The sequence below is a fragment of the Rana temporaria genome, chromosome 5, assembly GCF_905171775.1.
Source record: "Rana temporaria chromosome 5, aRanTem1.1, whole genome shotgun sequence".
In the NCBI taxonomy this organism is placed as follows: domain Eukaryota; kingdom Metazoa; phylum Chordata; class Amphibia; order Anura; family Ranidae; genus Rana; species Rana temporaria.
Genome location: NC_053493.1, coordinates 262,512,850 through 262,525,254, shown reverse-complemented (window position 1 = coordinate 262,525,254; position 12,405 = coordinate 262,512,850).

The window sequence follows — 12,405 nt, the reverse complement described above, 5'->3', positions numbered from 1 at the left end:
TTTATTATTAATTTTTTTTTACTAGTAATGGCGGCGATTAGTGATTTTTATCGTAACTGCGATACTGCGGCGGACACATCGGACACTTTTGACACGTTTTTGGGGCCATTCACATTTACACAGCGATCCCTGCAATAAAAATGGATTGATTACTGTATAAATGTGACTGGCAGGGAAGGGGTTAATACTAGGGGGCGATCAAGGGGTTAATGTATTCCCTAGGGAGTGATTCTTACTGTGGGGGGAGGGGAGTGACTGGGGGAGGTGACCGATGGTTGTCCCTATGTACAAGGGACACACCATCGGTCCCCTCTCCCTGACAGGACGTGGATTTGTGTGTTTACACACACAGATCCACGGTCCTGCTCAGTTACTGGGCAATCACGGGTCCCCGGCTGCCATCGCGGCCGCCGGACACGCGCATCGGGTCCCCAGTGACACGGCGGGTGCACGCAAGCGCGCCCCCTAGTGGCTTTTAAAGGTGCAACGTCATATAACGTCCACCCAGAACAATAGGGTCTGCCTCCTGCCGTTATTTGACGGCGGGCGGTGGAAAAGTGGTTAAAGATGATGCACAAGAAAGCTTGCAAACAGTTTGCTGAAGACAAGCAGACTAAGGACATGGATTACTGGAACCATGTCCTGTGGTCTGATGGGACCAAGATAAACGTATTTGGTTTAGATGTGTCAAGCGTGTGTGGCGGTACAAGGTGAGGAGTACAAAGACAAGTGTGTGCCTACAGTCAAGCATGGTGGTGGGAGTGTCATGATCTGGGGCTGCACGAGTGCTGCCGACACTGGGGAGCTACAGTTCATTGAGGGAACCATTAATGCCAACATGTACTGTGACATACTGAAGCAGAGCATGATCCCCTCTCTTCGGAGACTGGGCCGCAGGGCAGTATTCCAACATGATAATGGCCCCAAACACACTTCCAAGACGACCACTTCCTTGCTAAAGAAGCTGAGGGTAAAGGTGCATGTCTCCAGACCTAAACCCTATTAAGAATCTGTGGGGCATTCTCAAACGGAAGGTGGAGGAGTGCAAGGTCTCTAACATTTACCAGCTCCGTGATATCGTCATGAAGTAAAAGAGGACTCCAGTGGCAATCTGTGAAGCTCTGGTGAACTCCATGCCCAAGAGGCTTAAGGCAGTGTTGAAAAATAATGGTGGCCACACAAAATATTGACTTTGGGCCCTATTTGAAAATGTTCACTTTGGCGTGTACTCACTTTTGTTCCTAGCGGGTTAGACATTAATGGCTGTGTGTTGAGTTATTTTGAGTTATTTTGAGGGGACAGCACATTTACACTGTTATACAAGCTGTACAATCCCTACTTTACATTGTAGCGAAGTGTCATTTCTTCAGTGTTGTCACATGAAAAGATATAATAAAATATTTACAAAAATGTGAGGGGTGTACTCACTTTTGTGAGATAATTTGCAGGGTCATTATATACTCAATCCCGATGATAGGTCAGATGACAGGAGGTCTCACCCAGGGGTCAGAGGAGCCCCAGCCAAGAGACAGGAGGTCTCACACAGGGGTCAGACAAACTACAGTAAGGAGACAGAGGGTCTCACCCTGGGTTAGATGTGCCCTGCCAGGAGATAGGAGGTCTCGTTCCAGGAGTAAGGTGGGCCCCTATTGGGGTGTCAGGAGAACCCCTATCCAGATGCCAGAATTGGGCTGTGCAGCAGGACGCCGAGACTAAAGGCTATTAGAGCCAAGTGAACGAGTAGAGCTGGGCAACACAGTCAGAGGGACTGGTAAGAAGAGCAGTGGTGCTGCCAACAAGGGAACTGGGGGCTCAGTATTCTTTTTCGTTTGTCTGTTCATATTGATGTGGAAAAACCCCTGCGTGGGCAACTGTTGTCTATGTGAAATTTCTGTTGTATTTAATAAAAGTGGGCTGCCATGCCCTTAAATACAGTCTTGACTACAGTTTTTGGCCTGTTCTGAGTGGAACCTGTCCTGTTAAACCACTGTATGGTCTTGGCCACCGTGCTGCAACTCAGTTTCAGGGTCTTGGAAATCTTGTTATAGCCGAGGCCATCTTTATGTAGATCAACAATTTTTTTTTTTTTAAGCTCCACAGAGATTTATTTTCCATGAGGTGTCATGTTAAACTTCCAGTGACCAGTATGAGAGAGTGAGAGTGATAACACCAAATTTAACACACCCACTCCCTATTTACACCTGAGACCTTGTAACACTAACCAGTCACATGACACCAGGGGGGGGGGTGGTTAATTGGGCCCAATTTGGACATTTTCCCTTAGGAGTGTACTCACTTTTGTTCCCAGCGGTTTAGACATTAATGGCTGTGTGTTGAGTTATTTTGAGTGGACAGCAAATTTACACAAGCTGTACACTCACTACTTTACATTGTAGCAAAGTGTCATTTCTTCAGTGTTACAAAAATGTGAGGGGTGTACTCACTTTTGTGAGATACTGTATATATATCTTTACGTATAATATATATATATATATATATATATATATATATATATATATATATATATACTGTATATATGTAGGAAATTCCCCTGCTTTTCTCTGGGACTTGGCCCAGTAGATATTTGTTTGTTGATAATATTAATTGTTGGTATAGTTTTCTCCACTGATAGTTTATTGGTCGGTCCATCACTTTGCTGTTTGAGGCCCATACTCCCTTATGTAGAAAATTTTACCCATGATTATCTGTCCTTGTCTGGAGAACCAAATGTATTCTCTGTACCCTCCCCTTGGCTTTGGCAATTTTCATATTGGTTGACCTTTTCTTTAACAAGCCTTCATTCAGGAGTTGATTCCATCAGATCATATTTATAGTATGATCTCTAGATTTGTTGTATGCCTAGTCACTACTGCCCACCTCTCAGTTGGACTGCTTTTGGATGTCCCGACTGCTTAAGAATTCCTATGATTCCTGTGTCTACAAAAAAGAAAATAAGATTTTTACACTTGGGGTAAAGTCTTTTTCTTGAAGTCCATTGGTTTCACCTCTCTGTGTTATTGGCTTTTGTAGTGCTTGCTCACAAACAGAAGCATGACAGTTGGAAGTGGGGTTATAGCAGGGGTCAGCAACCTTTTTCCACTAAAGGGTTGGATTCAATGTATGTGAATGCATTGAGGGCCACATTCACCTGCTAATTAATTAAGATAATAATCTGGACCCCTTTACATTACACAGCCCCCCTGCACATCAAACAGCACCCCCCTGCATAATCACACTGCCCCACCACTTCCACCACCACCACCACCATGTTACGGTGGTGGAATAGCAACAAACTTCAGTACTTAAAAATCTCCATAGGTTATGTTTTCAAAATTTCGACAGGTTACCTGTTTAGGGTCCTTTCACACGGGGCTGTCCGTGTGAGGGCTCTGCTTTAGCTCAGTGGAGATCGCTGAGTCGATCCCCGCTGAGCAGGCAGATGACAGGTCGGTCTCTGCACACTGTGCAGGGACCAACCTGTCTGAGCGCCGCTCTCCCCTATGGGGCATTGGATGCTAATGGACCGTAGAGTCCGATCCGATAGATGGATAGAAAAGTAGGGTTTTTCTCCTTCACACTTTGGCGGGTCGGATGTCAGCGGGCATGTCACCGCTGACACCCCTGGCTCCATAGAGGAGCACAGAGCATCTGTTCAGGTCCGCCTAAAAAACTGACAGGCGGACCTAAATGGTCCGTCCCTGCGAAAGGGGCCTAAGGCCCCATACTCACGACCAAACATGTTTGCTGAAACTGGCCCGCGGACCAGTTTCAGCATACATGTTTGGTCGTGTGTAGTTACGAGCGTACAGAATTTCACCGTACATTTGCCCGCCGGGCCGTTTTTCAGCAGACATTTATTTCCAAACTTGTTTTAAAACCGTCCGCTCAAATCCTGTCCGAACGTACATGTTTGGTGGTGAGTACACAAAACCAACGTACAAAAACCCCGCGCATGCTCAGACTAAATGAGGCCACGGGAGCGCTCGTTCAGGTAAAACTCACGTTTGTTTGGGATATGGCACATTCGTCAATAGAAAGATTAATTCTAGCAATAGAACACTGAAGCAAAACACACAATAACCAATGCTTGATGCCGTCGTTTTATTCATTCTTCTCTTGCTATAACTAATCAGTTATTTAGCTCATGTTATTTCAACTGAGTTGTTCCATACTGAAAAGTGACATTTGTTAGCTGTGATGTAGTAAGATTTTTGCAAACTTTTATTGGCCCGACGTATCATATTTTTAGTGGTCCTCCACATTTCAAATTTTTTGCTTTTAATGTTTAATGGTTATCTTTCCCACTTTCTTTAGGTGTTTATAGTTATGTCACCATTTAGAATATTTTAATAGGAAATAGTTTTGATTTAGCTTTTGTTTGTATATTTAACATGATTTTTTTGAAGGTTGTTTAAATTGTCTACCATGTTGGCACACCAAATGACCCCCCCCCCACATGAGTTAGTGAATAGTTTAGATTAAACATTTTATTTGTTTGTAATGTTTGATGCCTAAAATAATACCCACAGTATTACAAACAATAGGCACGTTTTTCAAATCAACAAAAAGGCTTTTATTTGAGCAAATTATAAAAAGGATCAAAAACAGAATGGCAGCACTTGAACAGCTAGCAACATACATGCAAACTTGCATTTCAAACATGGTGAAGGATAAACTAGCCAACCTCAGGAAGCACACAAAATAAAATCTGAAGCAGCAGCACATAACCAAAGGAACCCAAGCTGTGGTAGTCCAAACAAGATGCCATTTGTGGGGGATCAAATGGAAGGCAGGGCATCAACGTCTCCTCTTCCTTGCAACCTTCCTTCCAGGCTGCCTTCCAGCGGGTCTTCCCTGGGCCCTTGCAGGTGGGGATGATGTGGCAGCAGGAGAATGGTGTTCAGCAAGCCGGGCCGGGTCACATAGCCCAGTGTCTGGGGTCAGCAGCTCCCTCTGCATCCACCAAAGGGCCTGGTTGATGATGCCCTTGGCCAATTGCCTCTGCTCCTCCGTGCCTTTATTGAGGTCATGTGCCACGGAGGCACTGTAGGCCTCAGTGGGGTTGAGGGGGGCCCTCATGATGGCACTCGCCTCCTGAATCATTTTCAGGCTGGCTTCCTCCACTGCCCCCAATTTCTTCTTACGGCCTGGTGGCCTAATATAAAGGGGAGGAGCCTGGCTGGTGGTGCTTGTCCTGGGGAGCTGCTGAACGCCACTGGGCCCGGCCTCCTCCTGGCTGCCACTGACCCCTTCGTCCTGGCTGACAGTGAGGAGAGGATCTGCCACCTCCTGGCTGGTCTCTTCTTCCTGTGTAAAAAAAAGGGACATGTTGTAATATATTTAGGAATATACTCACTCACATTTTCATGCTTGAATCTTATTTTTTGCCTTGAATTTAAACTTGAAAACAGACTCACCCTCTGACCCCTGCAGTTGTCATCCCTGACACCTATTTGTTTGCCCACGATTTTAGATTTTTACTTCCCAGCTTGTATTTTATTAACCAATATCAAGTCAAGAATCAAACAATAATTAAGATTATTACATAACTAGTTATGAAACTACTATACCTCATCATCGTAGAGGCGCAGATCTGCCTCTCTGTCAGCCAGGCCCTCTTCATCCGACTCTGCAGGGCTGTGGTGATCTGGGGAAGTCCCGCTGGGAGGTAGCGTGGAGGAAAGGTTGGGATTCAGACTTGACATTGATGCCCTGCCTTCCAGTTGATCCCGCAAAAATGACATCTGGTTGTAATACCACAGCTTGGGTTCCTTTGGTGGTCTTGCTGCTGCTCCAGATCTTAGCTGCTTTTGGTGAGCTTTGTACGCTCTCCTATATGTGCCCCTGAGGTTGGCAAGTTTATCCTTCACCATGTTGGCACTGCATTCTGGCACCCATGTCCTCATGTATGCTGCTAGCTGTTCAAGTGCTGCCGCTCGTACGTCCTTGTTATGATAATGGTCCTGCTTTGAATCCCACAGGATGGGCATTTCCCTGAATTTATCCAGCAAATGCTGGATAATGTCTTGGCTCTGCAGGAGATCCATTGTGAAATTAGGATTTACTCTTTTTTTTTCTAGATTGAAAAAATAAAAAGAAACCAAAAACACAATTAAAAAAAGCCTCAGCATTTACATTGATAGAATATGTTGTTTAAAAAGTAGTACCTATATAGAAATACAAACACAGTGTCTCTTGTTTAGAAAATGCTGGCCAGCTCTGCCCCATTGGTTGGTTTTAGATAACATTTTTTTTATACATGCCGCCCCTTTGGTTACATTGCAGGAAATAATATAAATCTACAACCATACACAATTATTACAAATGACAGCATTCATCAAGCCACTATTGCATGTGTAGATATCCTGCCCCTCAGCATTGATTACATGAAAGAAACTTCCTAATGACCTCTGTCCAACCAACACAGAACAATACTTGGCCTGATCTGAATACACCCTACATAATTGATAATGAGTCACAGCATTTTTGATCTCTCTATTTTGTGATGTCTACAAAAGCATTTGGGTATGAAAATCACATTCTGGTATCCAAGAGACATAATAGCTTAATAAAACTGTGCAACCAACAGACCAAACCCCCATCCCATTGCTCTACATTTTAGAGCCCGCTGCTGATCCCATGTTTAAATTTCTTACCTGCCTCTCTCACAATCCTCGTTTCTTCCGCTCGCTGAATTAACACGTAACCTACGTAATCACGTCAAGCGCCTTTTATACACTCCGCGTATGTATGAAACGCCGCCCTCGTCACCTTTGCCATGCCCCTAATCAATTGAAAAAGTAAATATGGCGTTAACTGTGTAGGTTCTGGAATCGCGCGAATATTCTCCGCGTAACGTACGTCAATACGTTGTTGGCATTCGCGACACTCCGCATATGCAATAATCCCCGCCCTCATCTCCGCCCCTGACGGGACATTTCCTCGTTTCCACGCCCCTAATCTCTGTGGGAAGGAAAGATGGCGATGTCACACGAGCGGGCACGGAGCTCTCATGGCGCAAGTGAAGGGACAGAGGCTGGACCGTCCCGATCCAGGCCTAAAAGATATAAAGCCACTAATATGGCGTTCGAAGAAATGGTGGAGTTGGTTTACATCATGAGGAGGAAGGATTATGATGGTGAATGTGGGCCCTACAAAACACCGAACCGTAGGAAGTCACACATAATGGACAAGGTGGCAAGGAGAATGAGGAGAATGTTTGGTGTCACCAGGTCAAAGGAGCAACTACGGAAGCGTTGGTCCGATTTAAAATTGAGGGAGCCACATCACATGAAGAAGATACTAAAAATTCTGCGTAAAAGTAAGTCCATATTATTTAAGGGGGGGGGGGGAAATGTCTGCAATAATGTGTTGACATGTATTTTTTCACATCTGCCTCCTTGGCCTGCTTGTACTTTTGAACACGTGTAGATACTGTATTGTGTTTATGTCAAATAACAACCTTAAACAAATTTGGTGAAATAGTAAACACGCGTAATATGACATTGTTTAGCAAAAATGTGACGTTACTCCAGGAACAACACACCTGGACATGGCTGACTGGCCCCAAACTTGGTTTTCCAACATTGTTGACTAGCAAAATCACAGAAATTAAATTGAGTGAATGTGACAGGCAAACAAGATTCATTCTCCAAAATGCTAATAAAGCTGATGTTTTAACATCTTGAAATGCAAAGCACCTGTGTCTCAAAAATCTAAGTATATTTATTTGGAGGGTCGACGAGAATTAATGTTTTGGGGTGACATCCATTTGTGTCACTTCTTTGCAAAAAAGGGGCAGGATCAGAGCTTGGCCTAGAACTACGCCAAAAATGGAGGATTGCTGAAAGAATAAACAACCAAAAATCATCATAAATGTATCGTCTATGCAATGTGTGCGATTTATGATATCCAATATCTGTGTGCTGATGAGTATACCTTTTGTTTTTTATTATTTCTTATAGGGGAAAGAAGACGCCAGCAATTGGAGGAGGCAGAGAGGGCCAGACACCCGGAAAATCAAACACCTCCACATGTTGAGCAGGAGGAGGCTGGGGAAGGAAGAGAGGAGGATGTGGAAGGAGAAGAGGATGTGGAAGGAGAAGAGGATGTGGAAGGAGAAGAGGATGTGGAAGGAGAAGAGGATGTGGAAGGAGAAGAGGAAGGAAGAAAGGAGGAAGGAAGAGAGGAGGAAGAAGTTATTTTGGACTTAGAATTTATATCAGATGAAGGGCAAGTGGCGGAAGAACAATTTGGCGAATTGCAAGAAGGTGGATTGATGGATGAAGGAGGAGTCGAAGATGATGGGGAGGTGGTGGAAGAAGGAGGAGTGATAGAAGATGATGGGGAGGTGGTGGAAGAAGGAGGAGTGATAGAAGATGAAGAAATTGGGGATGTGGAAATTATCAGGCCATCAGGTCAGTGTCACCCCTATATTAATAGGGCCAAACATATGCAGATAGGCTGGAAATTATTTACATATTTTGAATGCCAATTTGTTTCTTTTTAGGGGATCAAGATGGAGTAGCACATTTTTCACGCGCAAGTGCTTCTATCATTATACAGCAACTAATGGAGTGCAGCACGGAAATGGACATTATGCAGGAAAGGATGCTAGTCATGGAGCAGAATGTGCGAAATGTCATTTCAGAGTGTAGCACGGAAATGGAGAACATGCGACAAAGGATGCTAGTCATCAACCAAAATTACAAAAATATCATGGACATGATGGGCCGTGTCAAAGACTGAACCACAGAAGCCCATCCCCCGCCCATCCCCCGCCCACAAAACCCTTTTTAATTTTTGTACTTTAGAATACGCCAAAATTTCTAAATGCACACACAGTGTGCCAATATGTGCTAGCTGCCATCACAGACTATCTATTGTCTGTGCTTTGTGGGTACAAACCCCTCCTCGATCCTCAAGTAGTTGAGAGGAAGGGTTTGCTCCCACAAAACACAGACATTGATCACCCATGATGTCAGATAGCACATGTGGCCATTTGTCTGTTTAACCAATGACATTTGGCGAGTTTGCACTGAATGTGTGCATTTAGAAATTTTGGCGTGTTCCAGTGTGAAAGCACACCATCCATATGACTGACTGCTGTTATTGTTTTTAATTTTTGTTTGGTGTTGATCTTTTTTGGTTTGTAAATGTTTCCAGTTTCAGATCACAAAACGAACAATAAATCTCACCTAAAGAAAGAAGTTAACTAATTTTGGTAAAAAATCCTAAAATTTTTGTGTTGTGTTAAAATCTTGTTGAAAAAATTAGACACAAACAAATGACAAGCCCAAAAATTCTTGCGTATAGTTTTAGTGAAATTATTCTTACATTGTGTTTCGATCATTATTATTGATAATCACTGTCAATAAAGACAAAAAAATAAATAATTAAAAGCCAATATTTTGTCTCAAGAATTTGCAGGAAATGTTTTCTGCCTAAAAATACACATTTCTTGTTAAAAAATGAATAAACTAAAAAAATAAATATGAGACATCAAAAGCAGAAAAATGAGTGGCTTCTTATTTCTAGACTGAATACCCAGTTAGTAGATGAGTGAATAATGTGCAAATGTGGTTAGTTTATACATCTGAGTAAGTAAATCTGGCACTAGAAGTGCACTATTTTTGGAGATAACCTGGAAGACAGAAAAATAGAGAAAAAGCAGTAATGACAAACAACTGTATAAAGTCCAATGGTCTAATTATTTATTAGTTGTGAGAATATTCCTTTCTTTGGGGGCCGAATTAGAAAGAAATATGATCTGGCATAGCAATGGCCCCCCGACCCATGAAGTACTCAACATATTTGTCGCGTACCTCACGAGCAGATTGGGGGGCCAAGCCAGCGCGACCAGTGTCCAGGCCAGGAATGTTCTCTGAGGGTAGTCCTGCCTCAGAGCCCATGGAGGCTAGGTACGTCTGGGAGTGCCTGCGTAGAAAATTGTGCAAAATGCAGCAGGCAAATATAACGGTGTTCAATTTATATTCCGCCAAATGTATCGATGTCAGGAACAGGCGGAACCGGTTGCTGAGGATCCCAAAGGCATTCTCGACTACCCTCCGAGCCCTGGACAACCGAAAATTGAACACACTCCTCTCTAAGGTGAGGGTCCTCTGGGGAAAAGGCCGCATTAGGTGAGGTCCAAGGCCGAAAGCCTCGTCCGCTAGGAACACAAACGGAAGTCCTTCCACATTATCTTCATCTGGTGGCAATGCCAGACCACCAGTTTGGAGACGATCATAGAAATCAGTCCGTGCGAACACTCCCCCATCTGACATCCGGCCGTTCTTCCCCACGTCCACATATAGAAACTCATACTGTGCCGATACCACCGCCATCAACACAATACTATGATAACCCTTGTAGTTATAATAGTAGGACCCCGAGTGGGGTGGGGGCACAATGCGGACGTGTTTCCCATCTATTGCTCCACCGCAGTTAGGAAAATCCCACCGCTCGGCAAATTGGGAAGCCACAGACTGCCATTCCTGTGGTGTGGAGGGTAGCTGTGGGGACAAACAAAAAAAGAGATTTAGTACTTTGGCACATAAACATTGCAAACAGAATCCTACAAGCATCCTTGTGCAACTTTACATTTTTAAAATAGCATTTGCAAATTATGAAGGGAGAATTTCGGGGCACAAATATATAGGCCCACTTAATTAAGAAGAGACTCCACAGCCCTCTGATGGGGACAAAAACACTTTGAAGGGGGGGTGGGGGGTGTTAAAACTGTTTTTAGAAAAAAAAAAAAAAAAGTGGCATGGTGGGGGTTGGCCCGAAGATAGCATGCTGGACAGGTTAATATTGGGTAAGATCAAAATATGCAGGTAGGCCAAAATAAAAAGAACATGTAAAAGCTGATATCAACATGCATAGTGAGAAAAGGGAACGTTAGTTAAACACACAGCATATCTGGGAAATAAAATAAAAAGTTAGTTTGCCACATTATTAAAGACACATTGTGAGGTTAAAATGAGGAAACTTACCTTCATATACTCCTCGTGCATAACTTTAATGATGGCAGCACACGTGTCCGGTATGATGACCCCAAGCGCCTGCGGAGAGATGCCTGTCGAGAACTTGAGGTCCTGCAGGCTCCTCCCAGTCGCCAGGTACCGCAACGTGGCAATAAGCCTCTGCTCGGCCGTGATGGCTTGGCGCATCACAGTGTCCTGCCTCATGATATAGGGGGACAGAAGATCCAGCAGACTGTTGAATACGGGGTCCGTCATGCGGAGAAAATTCCTATAATCATTAGGATTATTCTCCTGGATTTCCCTAAGCAGAGGCATATGTGAGAACTGGTCACGCTGGCGCAACCAATTCTTGGTCCAGAAACGCCTCCGCCCCCTGTTTCTGGCCAAAGTACTGGAATAATGAACATATCCAGCAGCCATCCCATAAACAGCACCAACTTGCGAAAATTGACGCTGCTGCTCCATCATGGCTTCAAACCGGCCGGCTGGTCAGTCAAGAACACACTCCAACAGAAAGCACAATCAAATCCAGCGGTACCTGCAAAGAACGCACGACACACAGATACGAACGCACAGTACGAATCTGCTAAGCAGAACGAACTGCACGCCTGTACCCGAATGCCAACTACGTACCCACAAGCACACGCACTGAACGAGAAAATACTACCTGCTAAAGCCTGGAGACCGAGAAGCGCGAATCAGCTCTAACCAAACCTTCACTAACACGAGCAAAGCCGTAACTAGCAAAAGCGGAACAGAGGGCGTCGCCATTGACTTTGGCCTTTCCCTTTATAGTGACGTCAAACGTGGATTACGTGCACGCGTTCAGGTCCGCAGGGAAATATCGTCCGCTGGTGTGTACAAGCCAGCGGGCCAAATGAAAAAACAGCCTTGTACGCCGGAAACAGCCCGTCGGACATTTCGAACGGACATGTTTGCTCGTGAGTACTCGGCCTTAGAGTTACAGAGGAGGACTTGTGCTAGAATTATTGTGAGGTTTGAACAATGTTTACATTTGCAGGCGTGACTTACGTATGCGTTCACTTCTACGCACAAGCACGGATGGATGGGGCACTTTAACTTTTTTTTACATTGTCCCTTTAAAAGAAAAAAAATCTGACCATTTTTTTTTGCTGTCACAAAGAATGTAAACATCCCTTGTGACAGTAATAGGCAGTGACAGGTACTCTTTATGGAGGGATCTGGGGTCTATAAGACCCCCAATCCCCCGCTGCTCAAGATTACAGTCAAGTGGCTTCTTAGCCGCACTGGGGTTAGCTGACTGGGGTTAAAATGTTCGTGGGATGAGTACATTTGAATTCATCATGTGCACCAATGGGCCATACATTTAGCGGCAGGCCGTAGGTTGCTGACCCCTGGGTTATAGGGAGGCTGACCTAGCATGTTTTGTTTGCTA